Raw genomic sequence first — 19,046 nt, 5'->3', positions numbered from 1 at the left:
TCTGTGGACAGGGACCTTTTCTTCTACTTCTTCTGGTTCACACGACTCCCGGAATAGTCCTACAGAAAGTCAAGGTAAATTGTTGAGATGTGCCTGATTAGAGAGACGGAACTGTGACTTCATGCGGGGTCACCTCCAGTAATACTGACAATAAGACTGTGATTTGTATTCAACTCGGAGAAGGCCTGTACTTCCCATCAACCTCTGCCAGGCAAGTTTACTGTTCTTAATATAATTAGCATTTAAATGATTTCATTATGTTGACATTTCAGTTCGTGTTATGATTGTTGGCAAAATTGGAAATCCACATGTGGTAGATGGTACCACATAGGCTCCATTAAAGTCTGTTAAAGTGAATTATTATATGATCATTTTCTGATTCTCCCCTGTATCAAAGATATGGAAGTGATTTTATTATAATCAGTTTCTTTTCAGAAATGACATGACCTTAAACTATGACCGAAGAGAAAATTACAATGCTAGGGGATTCCATGGCACACACACACACACACAAACCCAAAAAACCCAAACTCACAGTGACACCATTGAGAAACACAGTAAAAATTCACTTGCTATAATATGTAATTCCAAACGAATTATTTTAAATCGAAGGTTGGGCTCCTCAGCTGAGCTTTCTGTCAGAGGGTCAGTAATCCCTGACAAGAGTCCTAGCTCCAAGGAAATTTGCCTGTTCTAAGGAATTAGTTCTGAGGCATTCATCTCGGTCTTATTCCCTTTGTCAGTGACAATTGGTTGCCATTCACATTAGACACCTAAAGGATCAAGGACTAGAGCTGAGAAAACAGCTCACCCATGTTATTGCCTCACTTGATCTGCCGTAATTCTGTTCATTATAACGTTTCATGGGTGAAATGAAAATCTTGTTTCAAACCCAAGTAAAGCAGTGTCAGATTTGTAAGTAAAATGTGATTCAACTCTCCCCCAAATCTCATGCTACAGCACTCGACTGCTTTCTCTAGTGAAGAATTTAGTCTGATTTAACTATGCATTCCCCATATAATTTGTTGGATATTCTCCGTTTCTGTCAAATATAGTTAGGTTTTAAAACATCTTTGAGTTCTCTGAATAATGCATTAATTCAGAATTTTACAGGACTGCGTTTATGGTGATTTTAAGAAAAATAACCATTTTCTCAGAATTAGGTAGTTGGTTCTTAACCTATGGCAAGTATCTGATTTAGTTTCCTCTCCCCTTTGGTCTTTTCTGTTTATCAATTTGTTCTCATCCATTGAGGCAGGAGTCTAGAGTCTAGTGTTCGGAAACTATGACTTCATATGCGTTCACCTTCAGAATGGAAATCTCACTCTATTCTTTGAAATTCCTCCCACTTCCAATACCCACACAGCTAATTCCAAGAGCTGGTTTTGAAAATGTGTTTCCTTCTAAGTGAGGTTTTTTTGTTTGTTTGTTTGTTTTACTTCTAGAGCTCTTGGAATTAAAGAAGCATGGTTCTTTAAAGAGTTGAGAGTTTGGCTCTTTGAGTTAACACAAGCTTTTGTGTTTTCTAGTCTCAACGTCTTTTATCCTCACACCTAATAGTTAGCTCTTAACTTAGATATTCAGTCAAATTTTCTATCTCTGATTAGAGTCAACCAAAGTTATCTCTAGATTTCCCGACCATGCAGTTTTACTTCCTGCCTAATTCTATGTGAACTATGTAGATGTTTGGAGTTAAAAATAGTATGACACATGTTTTATGCTTCTCATAAATATATCCTGAAGGTAATCCCACAATACTACATCCTCATCTGTTGATTTTGGATTCTTTTGCTTAATGTAGGAATAATGCCATTGGGGTAAAAGTTCCAAGAGTAATGATTATTTTTACAACTGTTACATGTTGTACGTTCCTTGAAAAGACTTACTTATATATTTTAAGGCTTTTTGTTCCTCTAAAATTATATATATTCAATTCCTTTTAGAAATCAAGGCTACTTCAATAAATCAATTAATCTAATCTTTTCCTAGGGTAAATATTGCATTACCTCATTTTACAGATGAAGCAATTAAGTTGCAGAAAACTTACTTGAATTGCTTCAAGGGATACACATCTAATAAGTAAAGAGGAATGTGTAGAAAATAGGTTTTCTATCTTCTTAAAGTCCATTCCAACACTTCAGAGACTTTGTTGCAAAGGAAAAACAGGATTCAGATATAGAGAGAGTTGAATCTAGATACTACTTAGTGACTCCAAAGAAGTTGTGAACTGAACTTGCGCATATGTAAATAGATTTAGTACCTACTGCACTATGTTTTTGTGAAGATAAATGTGATAAATACATGCAGTCTGTTGAATGCAGCTTACTAAATAGCAGTTACAATTATTTTTTAAACCATACTGCTTCTCCAAAAATAAGTATATAACTTCCCACAGTGAATCTTTAAAGAGGGCAGTTTTCATGTGAATATAAAAGGGCAGGATACTTAGGACTAGATGTCTGCTATTGTTCGTATTTGTACACTTTTTTTTTTAATGTACCAGCAAGGAAGAGAGAAACTGTTCTCAAGATGTCTTCTTTAACACAAGACATTACTTAAATTCTATTGTATCACTAGAAGTGTTCCCCCAAGTAAATAGAAGAGACTGAAGACCACGTCTTCTAGGCTATGGTTTTGTCACAGGGGGCCCTGAATTTCCAGCTTGGTTCTATCCCATGGTGCCGAACTAAACTCCAAATGCATCCAAATTTGAGCCAATCAGCATAGAATTGTAAACCTCTCATGCATTATCCCAAAAACCTGCTTATTTGTTCAATGAACTTTGCTAGGCTTGAATTTGCAGCAAAGCAAGATTTAAATAAGCCATTTTCTCTCCTTTAGCCTTAAATCTGTACGCAGAATTTCTGCCCCATTCTCCCCACCCATCTTCAAAAATTTGTGAAACCTGAGTCAACTTATTTTATTTCTTGTCACTTCATCACATCCTATTAGGACACGTGTGGCATTTATAGCTACCTTGGAGCCCTTTGTAAAGAAACTCAGTTGGCTTCTCCTTTTTATAAAGCCAGTAATAATGCAAGCATCTACGTTATGTAAATATCCGCTCCCCCCCCCCGCCTCTAATTGTTAGAGGAGCAGAATTTGTATAGAAATCAAAACCCACTGGAAACAGTCCAGTTCTTTTGTGTTCTCTCTCTCTAGTGCCTTCCTCGCCTTTTGCACCCCTGGCTGCCCACAGAGACACTCCTTCTGCCCTCAGCTAGCCTCCAGTTTCCTTAGAGTGGTATCACCACCAGCTGTCTTGCTTTGAACATAGAACCCTAAGGTACATTCTGCTCTGTTCTGACAAAGCTGAGAAAGTGACCCCCGCTCACCTCTCCAGTCGGTCAGATTGACATGGCAAGCTTATTTCAAATCACACTTTCAGGTGTCTTTCAGGCTATTAGACCAGGCCTTTCTAATTAAAGAGTATGCCTTTCTTCCCCAAAATGCCTACAGGAATGGGATGGTGATAAGAAAGCAAGGAGTCTGGGCTTCACGGAAGTCCCAGGGCCACAAACCATGCTTGACGGCCAGTGTTCAGTTCCCTCAGTCATTTCTCCCCCTCGCCCCCATTTCTCTTCATTTAAAACTCGTATCTGGCTCTTCTACAAAAATGTTCATGGTTGCCCATTTTAATAAACAGAAGCACGTACAGAGAAATTAGAAATGGAAGAGGCCTCAGAGAGAATCGCCTCTTTTCGCCGTCTCATTTCACAGCTGGTAAAGTTGAGGTCTAAACAGATGAAGTGACTTGCCTAGGGGCCGCACTAGGTAAGACAGGGGCAGACAAGGACTACAGGGCACTTCATTTTACTTTTGTCTACATGCAATATTACTCATTCAACAAACGTTTATTTGTATGATGGGCACTATTCCAGGAGGTGATGGCTCACAGAGGCTCCCCTAGGGCTTAATTCTGTTCTTGGTGCTCACTTTTCTTCTGGGTTCTCCTCCCTTGGCTGCACTCACTGTGGCTTTCTGCTCTACCTTTTTTAAAAGATTAGTTTTATTTCTTCATGCATTGATAGTGTCCTAATCTTCACTCCGTCCCAATTAACTCTCCCAAGCTTTTCGTTTAATTAATTCCCAGCCTCCTTTTGAAGGTACAGACTGGCTCTCTCCTGACTGAGTGCTATTCTGTTCTGCCTCATTATCAGGCCCCCGTTCTACAATCATCATTTTGAGTGTAATGAAAATGTTAAACATGACTGAACCCAGTATGTGCTTTGTCCTAACTCTGACTGCCAACAAATGTTACATAGTGCGTTTTGACTTGCACAAGAAAATGTCACATCAGAAACCATGAGTAAACCCTTCACCCCACACGGGCCCCCGCTTCTTTTCAATCTTTGTTGGTAAATATTTGCGTCTGTTGTGATGAGGACAGGCTTCTTAGACTGCAGCCTCTCAAGTGGCTGTCAGTGGTCAGACACAAAGAGACAGAAATGTTCTTTGCCCTAATTATGAGGTGCTGTCTTTTTGGCTTTCTACCTTCCTTTTAAGGAAAGCCTATATTGTGTTACTGCCTTCTATACTGTTCCTACTGATAACCTCACAAGTGCCTGTAGTGATTACATTTGGTTACAGAACATCTGTTTTTTTTTTTTTTAACTCTGTTACTTGATGGAATATTTTTCTCTTATCACCTAATAATCTCCAGTAGTTTTTACAGTTAAACATCATTATCTGTCATAGTTATAGACAGATTGAAACAATTTTATGCTTAATGAACAAAATAAGAATTTTGCAGAGACTTTGAAAAATGCCATTTTATATGTATTTTAATTTTTTTTTAAAAAAAGGATAGTTTTAGAGTTTCTTTTTTGGAAATGTTTGTTTGCTATTTCAAAACTCTAATAAAACAGAAGAATAATACAGAAGGTTCTCATAAGCCCTTGACCTAGATTAACCAGTTGTTTACATTTTATCCTATATATCTGCTTCTCTGTCTCTCTCATAAAAATGATATACATATATAGTATATATATTATATGTGTGTGTGTACACACTTCATGTATTTTTGAACCATTTGAGCATAAGTTGGAGACAGTGTTGATCCTAAACATTTTAGCATATATTTCAGTATATTTCCTGAGAATAGGGCATTCTCTTCCATTATACAGAACAAGTATCAAACACAGGCAGTTTACCGTTGATATAATACCATTATCTAATTCATGGTCCATATTCAAATTTCATCCACTGTCAGAATAATGTTCTTAATAGCTAATTATTTTTTCCCATTGGTCCAGGATCTAACCTAGAATCCTGTGATCCATTTAGTTGTCATGTGGTGCTTTACTTTTTTGTTTAAAAGCTTGCATTCAGTCAGTGATGACCTGGATAGTGTCTCTTTTTTAAAGTAATTTCTGCAGACTACTGCTCTAAGAATAAGAATTTAAGCCAAAAGATGTCTAATGAAATCCCTTAGGAATAGCATTATCTGTGCTGAGAAAATGACCCATCAACTTGGAAACCATGTTCTGACCTCGAGTTTTGGCATTTCAGTAGGAGACAGTACAAGAAAGAGAACTCTGAGCTTATCAATCTTTTGCAGTCTTGGAATTTAAAACTCAGAAACAATATTCTGTCACCATTCCAGCCTACCTCGGACTAAAGGGATAGTGTTTACAAGCAGCCATGTTGCAAGGATTCAGTGTAAACTTAAAATCCAGCCCCAAAGAAATATTTAGCTCAGTGCTGTTGGTAAAAGCTCCATTAAAATCAATATTTTCCTCCAAATGAAATAGTGGAGATAGTTTTAAAAGTTTGGATGTAAATATTAGTTATCTGTCATTCTTGAAACTAGTAAGTCCCTCAAAAAAAAAAGCTATGCATTTTAAAATGCCCAGTGTTAAAATGAGTACAAATAGTTCCCTCCCCTCCAAAAAACGAGAAACGCGATCTGTAGTATTTACAATGTCTAAAGCATGCTGTGTTTTGCTTAATTCTGCCAACAGAACTCTGATGAGGGCTGCAAGTTTTCAGCAGTGTGATTTCCAGTTCCTGTTGAGCAATAGTAATCCCTAAGTCGCAGATAATTTTCTTTTTTCTCCATGTCAGGCCTGCTTCTAAAACTAGATAGAAAGAACATGAACAAGCCATCAGTTTTACTGACTATGACCACATATAATATTTTGTGAAAAATAAATAAACCTACCTAAACAGGTTCATGGTTTTTTTTTTTTTTTTTTTTTTGAAGTACTAGAAAAATGCATTAAAGTATCAAGGCTCGATACCAGCCCTACCGACAGCAGTCACATGACTGAAAAACCAGATAGACAATGGAAGGTGCAAAGTTCATTATCTTGTGCTGTTTTCACTTTTTTCTCTTAAAATAGAGATGGTTATACATGCAAGAGACAGAAATTAGCCACCAGGAAAATACTACGCACATCCACATGCAGGGCGTAGATGAAAAATAAAACAGTTGTTTGTTCCCTACAGTAGACAGGCCTGCCCCTTCATCCTTGTGATAGATGTGCATGCAAAACCGAAATGAAGTCAAATCCCTGCAGATTGCTCATAAGTCACACAAACAGTTTAATCCTTTCACTGCCTCCCTTTGGGAAGCCTGCCCCTTGGTGGGTAATAACATACAATTCATATAATGTCAAGTATTCTCTTAGTTTGTTAGTAGAAAGCCTTCGCTTTCTGTAACAGGATTTTGTTTTTCCATATTTCTCGTAAAGAGCATTATGTCACTCTGTTATCTCAGTAAGTGTGTCCAGAATTCGGTCGTAGCTTTTGTTTTAAGAGGAAAAGTGTCAGTATCCTGAAACTATATATAGAAACCTTAGCTAAAATTGATTCTGGCACAGAGGCGTATTTTAAGAGGCAGACAGGCAAATCTAAGTGCATTTTTGCTTTGCTCTTTGTTCTGGATTTTACTGGAAAACAGTTGCATTGCGAGCAGGAATACAATGAAAGGAGACCTTGGAGTCTTAACCCCTGAACAGATGCCGTCAGTGCAGCTTTGGAAATACCGCTGTCACTTCAGATCTTTTCCGCTGAGTACCTATGTAAGCCAGTGGCCGGAGCTGCTGGCATTCGAAGATTTTTGTAGTTCTGCAGAAAACAGACACTGTGAGAATTCTTAAAACAGAGTCATATGCCTATTATCAATCTATTTTTAAATATTTTGTTCTTCTTTGGTTTTCCTTCTACTTAGTTTTTTGAGGACTAGAACTGATGAGAATTCATACAAAAAAGTATTTGTCTCTAGCACCATGAAATTTTTTCATTTGTGAGTTGCTAACTTGTCAAACCAAATCAGAAACTCTTGGTATCTTTATCTTGGGAAGGATTTAATTTTCTTACTCTCTCAACTGAAAGTTGCACTTTTATCAACAATGATGTGAGATTATTTTTCTCCTTACCCCCGATGGGGTTATGTGTGTGTGTTTTGTATATGTCCGTGTGTGTGTGTATATATATATAATATATATGTATATGTGTGTATGTATATATGTATATGTACACTCTTAGCTTATGTCTGGATCTTGATCTGGCTCTGAAAATAGGCAAATATCAAGGTCCTCCTAACTTCAGTGAAAAAAAAATTCAAAAATAGCATGATATGTATAAGTTTAATTTATAATAATCATGCATACTCAAGATAGTAGCAGGCATTTACTAATAATTGTATCATTCCTTTTTGATTAATTTAATAATATAATATTCTGTAACAATGTCTGCCTAATTTAGTAGTATTTCAGTGTTCAAGTTGAAAAACTATAGTGTAGGGAGCATAATTAACTTTCATAAAATCAGTGTATAAACTGCTCACAGAACTTTGATCTCTGAATGTTCAACTTTAAAATCCCTATCCCTTCTATACTGTATTGACTAAATATACATATGATATTGTATTGTATTTTGATGTATGAAGATTTTTAAGTAGAAATATTAAGTAATAAAATGAATCAGTTATAGTCATGGTAATCTGAAATAATTCTGAACTATGTGTAGTCGCCTAACCACTGTGTATGCTGTTTTTTTTCCTTTTAGAAAAAAAAAATCTGAGGGAAAGAAAACGAAGACTGTCCAGAATTCCTACAGAACAGTAAGTACTTTAAATGAGACAACAATTATACTTGAGTTTCTATAAAATAGGAAGACCGTACAAATATCTTTAATAGAAATATTCACCTTTCTACTTTCTAAGATAAGAAACTAACATACTAAGCAAGTGAAGCTGTCTGAAACTCAATTTCATTTCACTGCAAATCCTTTATCCTATAATCCTCTTGGATAAGAGACCAGGGGTAATCCTTGTGATACATGTATGTGGCAGGAAATGTTTATGTTGATTTCATCACTTTTTTTTACTAGCATCATATCATTTTAAATTCTATTGAAGAAAAAAAGCAGTAAGTAAAATTTAATCAAAGCACCTTGCATTCTCTGTATGTGATACAAATTTTTTTCACGTTGAACGAAATTTTACGCAGAATCAGTATGCTTGATTTGTTTATAGTCATTAAATTAGAATTATTTTAACATGACAACCATCTGCAGGCTTTAAAACTTACAGCTTAATCTCATTAGATTTCTTTCCAACCTACTCACAACTTAATTATGACCTGTATTTCCTTACATAGCCATTATTTGACGGTGCTAATTGCTTTCCTAAATATGTTTCTATGAAACAAAATTAAGTGTATTCTTGATCTCATTCTTTCTGGTAGAATTAGTAACATTATAGTGATTTTCTAGATGTAGAAATTCTGAATAGGTGAATGTCAACAAATAATCAAATAAATACAGGAAAGCAAAATCCACTCTGACCCATGTTACATCGCTTTTAATAAGACCACTTAAAGTAAAATGTAGTGAATTAACAAAATGATAGATCTCTATCTCGATATATATCAAAATAAAGTTTAATAGAAAGGATGTACATGTGATATAAAAAAGAAATTCATAAATAACTTTTCTAGGATATATACAAATTACACTTATGTAATCAAATTTTCTAGCACCTAAAAGACTTTAGTGCATGAATCATATCTTAATTCTAAATGATTAAATCTAGTCAGGATGATGATGACCTAAATGTAATTTGTCTTAAATCTAGTTTCTTCCTTTTTGAAGTGTGAGAGGAGCAGGGAGAGAGAAGGATTTTATCCCTGTGATGCCTCACTTTACACAAAACACATCACCTCACTTTTGGCTGTGGTTATTTATGGATGGCTATAGACTTTCTGCTTTAAAGTCAGATATTTATAAAAATTCATACTTCAAAACTTTCAAAAACTGTTTCTCGATTTAAACAATCAACTCCAAATATGTGAACTGCTCATTTGAGGTGGCAGAACGTGTTTACAAACACGTTCTGGGTATAAGTAGGCTAATTAAAGAATCAGGTTTTACTATCATGTAAAAAAAAATTGCTCATTTAATTTTCACATCTTGCAATTCACTCAAATTAGCAGTTTCTTTATGACGTCTCCCCCCGCCTCCCCCAACATCTTACTGACCAAAGTGTCAGCCGAGTCACTCAGCCAAAACATAGCAACACCTGGCAGTCGTCCCACAGGAGTCAAGCCTCTCTTGAAATTTTGTTTTGTTGTTTTGATATATATTTCCAGTTTTTAAGCATAATTTCAATTTGTACATTACTGTACATTACTCATTGGGGAAAAGGTTGAAGTTTTAAATTACAGAAGCATACATATTTGTTTTAAGGTCTTTCTATAAGAGCCAGATAATATCTACCCTAGCTTCTCACAGCTTCTTAGTCATTTTATCATAATTTTATTGTGGAAATCCGTCAGTGGCTTTTTATCTGATCTGACTTATCTGTAACTTACTTGGTCTGTTTATCCAGTGTGGCTTATAGAAGTTATTTAATTTGAATTGTAGTTTTCATAATTTTATTGAAATAGGGTTTATAGCATATTTTGGTGTGAATTGATTTAAGTGATGAGATCTGCTTATTTGGAATACTCTTAAAAAAAAAAAAAAAAAACCACTCTACATGTTTCCAAGAAAGAAATACTGCCTTTTCTTGGTGAATTTTTAGTTTGGGTCAGTTTTTCCTTTCAGGTTTTAATTGCCTTTTATTTAACAACTACATGCTAAAGGACTCATAAGTAACTGTAAGGAAAAAAATGACTCAATTTGAGCCTGAATAATAAAAAGGAATAGTTTTTTTTTTTTTTTTTACTTAATAAAATATTTATGAGGAGAAGTGCTCTGAATTAAAATGGTGTAGTCAAAATGTGTCTTAATACATATCTTAATCTCTAAAGAGTTCATGCATTAGGGAGTCAGTACATGGAATAAAGCATGATACATGGTGAAGACATTGGATTATACAGTGACTGTTTTTCTTGTCTTCATCTATAGAATATACAATTGTACTATAAGCCCAGGGCTAATAAATCAACTCTTATAATTCCTATTTGAATCAAATCTTACAAATGAAAGACGTCTAACAGAGGAAAGTCACACAAACCTCTTATAATTTTACTTCAAAGTCCATAGCTTAAGAGTGATTTGGTAATTGATTAAAATATTAATAGAGATCGTTAGAGCCCAATGCACTTATATTTCACAAAAACATTTTGTGCTTAAGAAAGAAAGGAGAAATAAGGAAAGAGGGCCATTAGAGATTGAATTTTATATTAATAATTTTCCTCTCAACTGCTGAACACTTAGTGGTACTTTCAAGAACTCCATGGGTCAATCAGGTCTTTATTGACTCTAAACAGACTGGAAAAAAAATAATTACAAAGACGATGCATTAAAAAAAATCATATGCTCAGGCATGCTTCTTGGAAACTAGGCACATTATCCTAGATTTGCTAAACCTTTTTAAATACCACTGGGAGTTCGTGTTCTCACTCATCGCATGACTACTGTTGACATTCTTGCTTCCCTGGCACACCAAATAAAGTAAGAAGTTTTTAGTAAGAAAGGTCCTAACTGGGAAAGAGCTTGTGATTCATTAGAGAACAGACATTATTTGTAACTGCCCCTCACAAATTTCAACTAGTCAAACCACTCTTTATAATCAGAAAGTATAGACGTGTTTGTGTGTAATATCTAATAGTACAGAGCTAGGGAAAAAATTGTCTATAAAATAAGATATTAGGCCAAATAGATATTACCTCCCCTAATATCCTCATTTATAGAGGGACAGAGAAGACAAGTCATTTATCCAAGCTCTTGTATCTAATAACAGAATCAGGAAAAATTTCTGGCTTTGTTAACCACCCACTATTTTTTCCTGTGCGTCCTATTAACGGAAAGCATTTATACAGGAACTGAGGGTCTCAGATTGCTTCAAGGAGCCTCTTCTCAAATTTTACACTTCCTTCAACCAAAACTCTAATGAAATTTTATATAAATAACTGCTTACTCTCTACCTGCCTAAAATTTTACCTTGATATAGCTCATTAGGATGACGTTCACCGTGGAAAGGATTATACGTATACAGAGGGGGAAATTAGAAAATCGGAGTTTGAATCTTGACTTCATCCAGCTCCCCCTCGCGTAGTGGAAAGCCCTGGGGGAAGTGATGACACTCAAGATTACACAGCTAGATTACTACTGGATAATAATACACACACATAATCTACCGTCAGCGACAGTTAAGCAATTACCTCTTTGATTCTCTATTTTTTAATCTGGATAATGAAAAAATAAATAAATCTGCCCAGTCTACTTCCCAAGACTCGATCTAATTAGATGTATGGGTATCGCTGCAAAGAGGCCTAATTATAAATTTTGGTTATTACATTGTTGCATAAGACTTTACACTGTTACAAAAAAAACTTCCTTTTGTATGAAAATTTGCATTTACTATTTTGGGAACCCAATAATATCATTTGACAATAGTGTGTTACTGATGAAACCAAAATTATTGACTGACATCTGTTACAGACAATAATGACCATTGAGAAAAAAAATTCCTTTTTCCTTGAATTTATAATTTATCCTTACTCCTGATCAGCGTCTTTCTCATACAGAGACCTAAAAGAGTTCTTATACAAAAGGAAGAGATTTAGGAAAGGAAAGGGAATGTTTATTGGGCTCTTAGTTTGTGTTAGATATTCCACTTATTATACAATTAAATTTCATTTGATTATCAAAAGAACTCTTCCTATGTTATTTTGGGTTTTATAGATGATGAAAATAAGAACTGAGAGCCATATAAAGTTAGCCTAATTTAGTAAGCAGCAGAGTGAACATTTGAATTCAGTTCTGTCTGATTATCTGAGAGTGGTAACTTGAAAAGGGATAAACACTTAACTGGTCAAGGCAAAGTATTTCATTTTCCTGTGTGAATGATGACACGGTGAGAGGAGGTGGAAGGAAAGAATATATCACTTTTTGTGTCATTAGTCTATGAGGAATACTTGATGTACAAATAACACCACTTTTATCAATAAACATTAGACTGCATCCTGCCTATTTGTCCTTCAGATGCTAACATTAAACCATGGTAGGAGAGTTTAATTATTAAAGACGGCTATCTTTAGTTAGAAAAAGTAGAACCAAAACTGAAAGGAATGATATCCCTAAGTATAAAAGGTCACCTGAACAAAAAGAACTATAGTCTGCATCTTGTTTGCAAATTAATTAACAATAAAATGGATGCTTACATTATACGCTTCTTAGATTTTTATGCTTATGACATTATCTGGGCTTATTCCCTTTAAAATCCTTGTTATAACTTGGGAAATGTTTTCCTTTATTTATTCATTATTCTTTAAAGTTGCTAGTGAGTACCTACTGTATACATTGTCTCAGGTGTTGGAGATATAGGAGTGAACAAAGCACAGCCTCTGCCATCAAGTAGCTTGTAATTAATTACAAATATTGGAATGTCTGTTTTATAAAGAGAATAATACTTACACTTAACGGTAATCTAAGATACTCATCTGAATAACTGTGCTCAGAATCATTTCATGTCCTCATTTACCAAATGATTGAGAATTCTGTGGCTTTCTTTGGGACAGTTGGGTAAGATGGGTTTCCCACAATTGTTATTTTTCATGATAAAGCAAAGCTAAACCACATTTCTTGACTTGGGGCATTTCCTAGAATGCTAAAGAAGGAGTCTTCTACATAGAAAACAAGCTGTGGTTACCAGGGGGTAAAGAGAAGGGAGAGAGAGAGAGAGATTAGGAGTTTCGGATTAATAGATACATATTACAGTGTGTAAAACAGATAAACCACAAGGAGTTACAATATAGCACAGGGAACTATATTGTTTCTTGTAATGAGCTGTAATGGAAAAGAATCTGCAAATATACATATATATATGTATATGTATAACTGAATCCTTTTGCTGTACACCTGAAACACTGTAAATCAACTACACTTCAGTAAAAAAATAAGAAGAATTAAAAAATAAATAAACGGGGTAAAAAGGAGCCTTCTATAAATGTACTGTAGCATCGTAGTTGGCTCTTGAAACTCACTCTGTGTTCAGATCCCAACTCTACCGTTTATTAGCTGTGGGATTTCGGGCAATTTAGGAGACCTCAGGATTGCAGGTACTACATTAAAGTTAGCTGTTATAATTATTCAGCAGAATTCAGAACACTTTTTATCTCTAGAAACATGAGTCTTTGATTTGGATGCTCTCATCAGAAGTAGTCTTCATTTGTTCCGAAAACTTTACCGTCTTTCATGACTCCGAGATATAATGTACCATTACAAAAGAGAATAAGGGGAAATGCTTTAAAACCAGCAGTATGGTTTTAAAGATATCATGTGAAGTTCTAAAGTTAGTCAGACTGTCTTTAATGTATTAAAATGAAGACGATAAGTCCTATTTTATAGGTTTCACATTAGAATTCCAATACATGCTTATTAAGTGTTTATTATAGGAGTTAATTAATATGGTAAGTTCAGGAAATAATTTTGTTGTTACATTAATTTAAAAAAAAATGGAAAAAAAGTTAAAGTATTGTCAGTTTACAATGTTGTGTCAATTTCTGGTGTACAGCATAATGCTTCAGTCATACATGAACATACATATATTCCTTTTCATATGCTTTTTCATTATAGGTTACCAAAAGATATTGAGTATAGTTCCCTGTGCTATATAGAAGAAACTTGTCTATCTATTTTATATTTATATTTGTTAGGATCTACAAATCTCGAACTTCCAATTTATCCTTTCCCACCCTCTTCCTCCGCTGGTAACCATAAGTTTGTTTTCTAGGTCTGTGAGTCTGTTTCTGTTTTGTAAATAAGTTTGTCTTTTTTTAGATTCCACACTTAAGTGATATCATATGGTGTTTTTCTTTCTCTTTCTGGCTTACTTCACTTAGAATGACCTTAGCTATGAAAGATATCTTTGTGATATTAAAAGGGCATTCTTTTAAAATTAGAAAACACAGAGAAGTCTGGAAGGAAAGTATGAAGGAAAAAGAGAAGTGAAGGCTGGCTAGAAATGCTGAATGCAGGATGAAGTTTGGTTTTGATACAGTAACAGTCCGCCAGGAGCCCTCTCCCTTCTTAAAGCGAATGCTGCCAAAATTAGAACAGGGCAATAGCATGACTTCCCTTTCTGAGAGGTCAAAAATAAGACTAGGGACATTTTGACAGTCATTTTGACAGTCTTCATGGTTCTACAAGTAAGCTGAATCAGTATGTATCGTGATGTCTAGGGTACCAAAGAGAATTTCTAGCCTACCATGAAATGCCTGCCTTTGGAGTCACAAATGGGGTCATTTTCTCCAGAGATGATAAACCTATCCAAGCTGCAGGCTGAGCAGATTCCAGAAGTAAATTATACACAACATACGTTATTCCATGCACCATTGTAAGGACCGAGTTATGCCACTGCACGGCAAAAAGATATACTCTCCTTTGAAAAAGGTTACATAAAATGTTACATGCAATACCTGAAACTGAAGTCACAGAACTACTCTTTCATCCAGTAAATCTTAGACCACAAAATTTCTTATTTTGCTGCTTTTCCACCCATAGTAAGGAATTGAGTTTCTCCTCATTTTAGTACTTCAGTTATTTTCTGTTAATAAATTTTATCTATCATTTCACTTTGCTTTACTGTTTAAGTCATTCTTTTGCAAATATCCTAAAAATCCCTTCCTAATACTGACATGGAATATAAATACCACCACCACTCTCCCTTTTCATGTCAAGTCCTGTTTATGCTAAGTATCTTTTTCCTCTTTTCCTTAAAATTTAATCCTGACATAGGCTACAATTTTATTTCTTTCCCATCCTGAAATATGAAAAATCTGGTTCAACATATGCTCCATTGTACATTTGTGCAATTTATGTCTCCTGTTCTCATGGTTAAGATGAATTGCTTAACCCCACTATTGTTTTTATTTTTCCATTTTCAAAAAGAATCCTGGCAATGCCTGTGTTGATAATGTGGTAAAAAATGTTTCAGCCTGAAGAAATAAAGTCACTAAACAAATGCTCAAAATGCATTGGTTTGCTCGCTCAGTGACCCCCCCCAATATGGTATTATATGACTTTTCAACAGTCTGAAATGTAAGAAATAATTCTTAGCAGTTTTGCCAGTTGCTTAGGGTTTTTGCTTCTCCATTGTATGTTGGCATGTAGCACTGACACATTTGCTTTAACACCGCCAGGGAAGTTATTTATTTTTTATTAGGTATATACTATTTGAACATTATTTAGCCTTGAATTTTCCTTCTCTTTTGTACTTTAAAATACCCTTTTCTTATTTTAGGGAAGTTTTTCATCATGGCCCCCCAGCTATGTCTTAAAGCATTTTATATGTGATAGCATTTATAATACTACTGTATTCTAGAATGCAAGATTTTTTTTATTTACCTGGATGATGCCTATTAACATAATTCTAGAAAAGATGGGTTTGCATATTTGTGTAAGTATTCATATGTTCATTGTTTCCAATTATGAAAAGATTTGAATAATTGTCAATATATTTTACAAAAGGCAAACCCAAATTTGTTATTGAGTCAGCGTAAAAAAAAATGGAGAAAATGCAGGCAGTTCCCAACCTGTGAAAGCTATGTAATGAAATTCATTTTAAGATGTTTTTTATTACACAAGGTGAATATTCACCCAGAGTGGTTGCACAAACAGACCCATGAAAACACACGGTCTGTTGCTGAACCACATATTTCCCGCACTGGGACTGGGGACAGGATGATGAGTGAGGCGGGTGGGAGGCAGGAGCCAAGTGTTTCTCCATTTCTTCTGACACTCATTCGACCCTGCCCCAAATCTGAAAAATCAGCAAAGCTGGCTTTCGACACCGCCACACTTCTTTCTACCTTTGCCTTTTTTCCTGATAAGATTCTGCTTCTCATCTGACATTCTCCAGCTGCCTTTTCTTTAAAGTGGTTTCGGCTTCAAATCCCTTAACCCCACTTTGCTCTGGATCAGAATGCATCCATGCGGCTGGCACAGGGGAACGTCTAAGGAAAGGAGAACCAGGTCACAGTACTCACACCAGCCCTGCATTCTCTCTGCTCCCTCACCCCCTACACACGCACAGTTGTCAGCCCAAGTAAGCAAGTGACATAAGGGATTTGACGCAGTGTGGGGTCCTGCAGTGACGAACTGAGGTAGGGTGGGTGGCAATATTTGGGGACAGGCACCGCAAGCCCTGGAGGGAGCATCCTGCACGGCTCTTGATGTCAGCCTTTCTCTCTGACCCTCCACTTAAGAGCCCAGGATCTCTCTCCAAGTTTTCCCAGGGGCTCTCGCAAAGCTTGTCAACAAAGAGTAGTCGGCAGAAATTAACTGTGCTTTTTTCTCCTGTAATGTGTAACTTAATTAAAGTAAATGCTTAAATATTATTCGTCTACTATTTAACACCTAAAATTTCTTTGTGATATGCAAAATATACAAGCATCAATTCATGACGTAAATACTTAAGTGCCCTCTCGACGTGGAGGAAGCTGTTTTCTTTGTACCATTGCCGTCGTCAGGTCAGGCTGCGAGAGTAAATCATCCTAGGCTGAGGGTGGCTTATCGACAACATGATGTACTTCTCATAGTTCTGGAGGCTGGGAGCCTGAGATCAGGATGCTAGGATGGTCACGCCCTGGTGGAGCCCTCTTCCAATGACAGACTGCTCATCACAGCCTCACGTGGCAGAGAGAGGGCAAGAGAGCTCTGCAGAGCCCTTTTCTAAGGGACTAATCCCACTCATGAGGAGGGCTCCACCCTCATGTCCCAATCATCCCCCAAAGGTTCCGCCCCCTAATACCAGAACATTGGGCATTAGGATTTTGACGTGTGAATGTTTGCGGGGACGTGAACTTTCAGTCCATCGCAACCCTCTCGACCACCCATTCTCTTGGACAATGTGGATCGAGGAAATAATACTTCAATTTTCATTTTCAATTTCTATCATAACTCTGGATGTAAATAGTTATGTTTTCAAGAATACTAGTAATGACCAAAGGCTGTGTTCTTCCTGTGCTGGTGTCAACAGTTATGGAAGTGACACAGTGAGGCCGAGCCAGCCTGCTGGTCCTCATTGCACCAGGCTGTTAGGCAGCCCCAGCCAGCCGGTGCCTCTGCCCTAGGACTCGACAGCTGAGGTGGTCACTGCAAACTGAACGTTTACTCCCTCCTGAGCGCCTTCTGTATAATTTCCCTGTGAAGTTTGTATTCATATCCATATTTCATAAATGAGGAGACAGAGTCTGAGGAGCAAGCTAACTTTCTCAATGTCGCATAGCTAATGATTTTTTTGAGCCAGATGCAGACCTGAGTTACATAATGCCGAGACCTGTTCTCTTAGGCACACAAATTTCAGACTTACCCCGGAGCGATGTTGGAAGAGTTTCTCTATGAGAGGGTGAACTCCCTGGGCGTGGTATGCACATCATCTCTGTATCCCAGACCCTGGCACAGAGTAGGCGCGTAGTGCTGGTTGAACTAAAGACATGACCTGTTTTAACCAGATCTATCCTAGTGCTGGCTGTATTGAAAACTTTCTTTTCTCTCATTTTTTTCCCACTAAAGTTAGATTCATCCATATACTCAAATACCCCATTCCAGTAAGCTCTTATTTTCAAGAGTTGTGTTCTTTAGCCCTAGACAGATCTATAATTTATTTTGACCCTTTAAAATTGTGATAAAATATTCATAGCATAAAATTGACTGTTTTATCCATTTTTAAGTGTACAGTTCAGTAGTGTTAAGTACATCCGCACTGTTGTACAGACGGCATCACCATGCACCTCCAGAACTTTTTCATCTTCCCAAACTGAAGCTTCGTATCCATTAAACAATTACACCTCGTTCCCTCTCTCCACAGCCCCTGGACATCACCATTCTGCTTTCTGTCTCTAGGAATTTGACTACTGTCAGTATCTCACATGAGGGGAATCATACAGTATTTTTGTCCTTCTGTGTCTGACTGATTTCACTTAGCATAATGTCTTCGAGGTCCATCCATGTTACAGCATGGGTCAGAATTTTTATCCTTCTTAAGCTCGAATAATATATTCCATTGTATGTATAGGCTACATTTTTTTATCCACTTATTCTATACTTTATTGAATAATGTAGTTTTCCAATGTGGAATTTTTTTGCGGTTTCCTAACTTCAGATGCAAAGATAGAAATGCAATGAGACTGTGACTTCCAGGACGGCTCTCTTTTTATCTCATAAATGCTAAAATTAATCACAGAAAGCCAGTTGAGTATAGGCAATCAGCCATAGAAATAGATGAGTTTAAGATAATTAGGGCATATGAGTCATAAATATGCCATATTTTAACTTCTCTGACTAGAATTAGCCAGTCTTCGTCTGATTGTCTGATGTTTTTGTACATTAGCTTTTCTTTAGGAGATTTGAGAAGCTAGGGGTATTTTTAAATTGCCATTTCTCTAAACGTAAATAGAATAGTAAGAAGAGGATTGTTGATTCAGAAAAGGAATGCGAATTTATAGCCTTCAACTTCTCTAATACTACCATTTAATTTCCAATCTGTGTGTTATGGAATATTGTTCAAGAATTACTGGATGAATCTTAAATCAGTAAGATATCATCTATTTTTTTCATTCCTCCATGTTTTCAACAAACATCCCTTGTGT

General features: G+C 36.1%; 1 protein-coding gene across 4 annotated transcripts in view; it reads left to right on the top strand.

The window, feature by feature from the left end:
• SYT1 (synaptotagmin 1) overlaps positions 1-19,046 on the top strand; it is a 900,038-nt gene that overhangs the window by 585,845 nt on the left and 295,147 nt on the right. For 2 of the 4 annotated variants that reach the window (XM_074375356.1, XM_010958829.3), the window contains one exon: positions 8,014-8,068. The exons of 1 other annotated variant lie outside the window; for it this stretch is intronic. The gene's annotated coding sequence lies outside the window, so the exon portion shown is untranslated. Of the gene's footprint in view, positions 1-6,707; positions 7,090-8,013; positions 8,069-19,046 lie in introns of those variants that run through there. One more of the 4 variants, XM_045519431.2, reaches the window with a different exon arrangement.

The sequence above is a fragment of the Camelus bactrianus genome, chromosome 12, assembly GCF_048773025.1.
Source record: "Camelus bactrianus isolate YW-2024 breed Bactrian camel chromosome 12, ASM4877302v1, whole genome shotgun sequence".
NCBI lineage: Eukaryota > Metazoa > Chordata > Mammalia > Artiodactyla > Camelidae > Camelus > Camelus bactrianus.
Note: the sequence above shows the minus strand (reverse complement) of the source record. Positions and strands in the feature narration are given on the sequence as shown.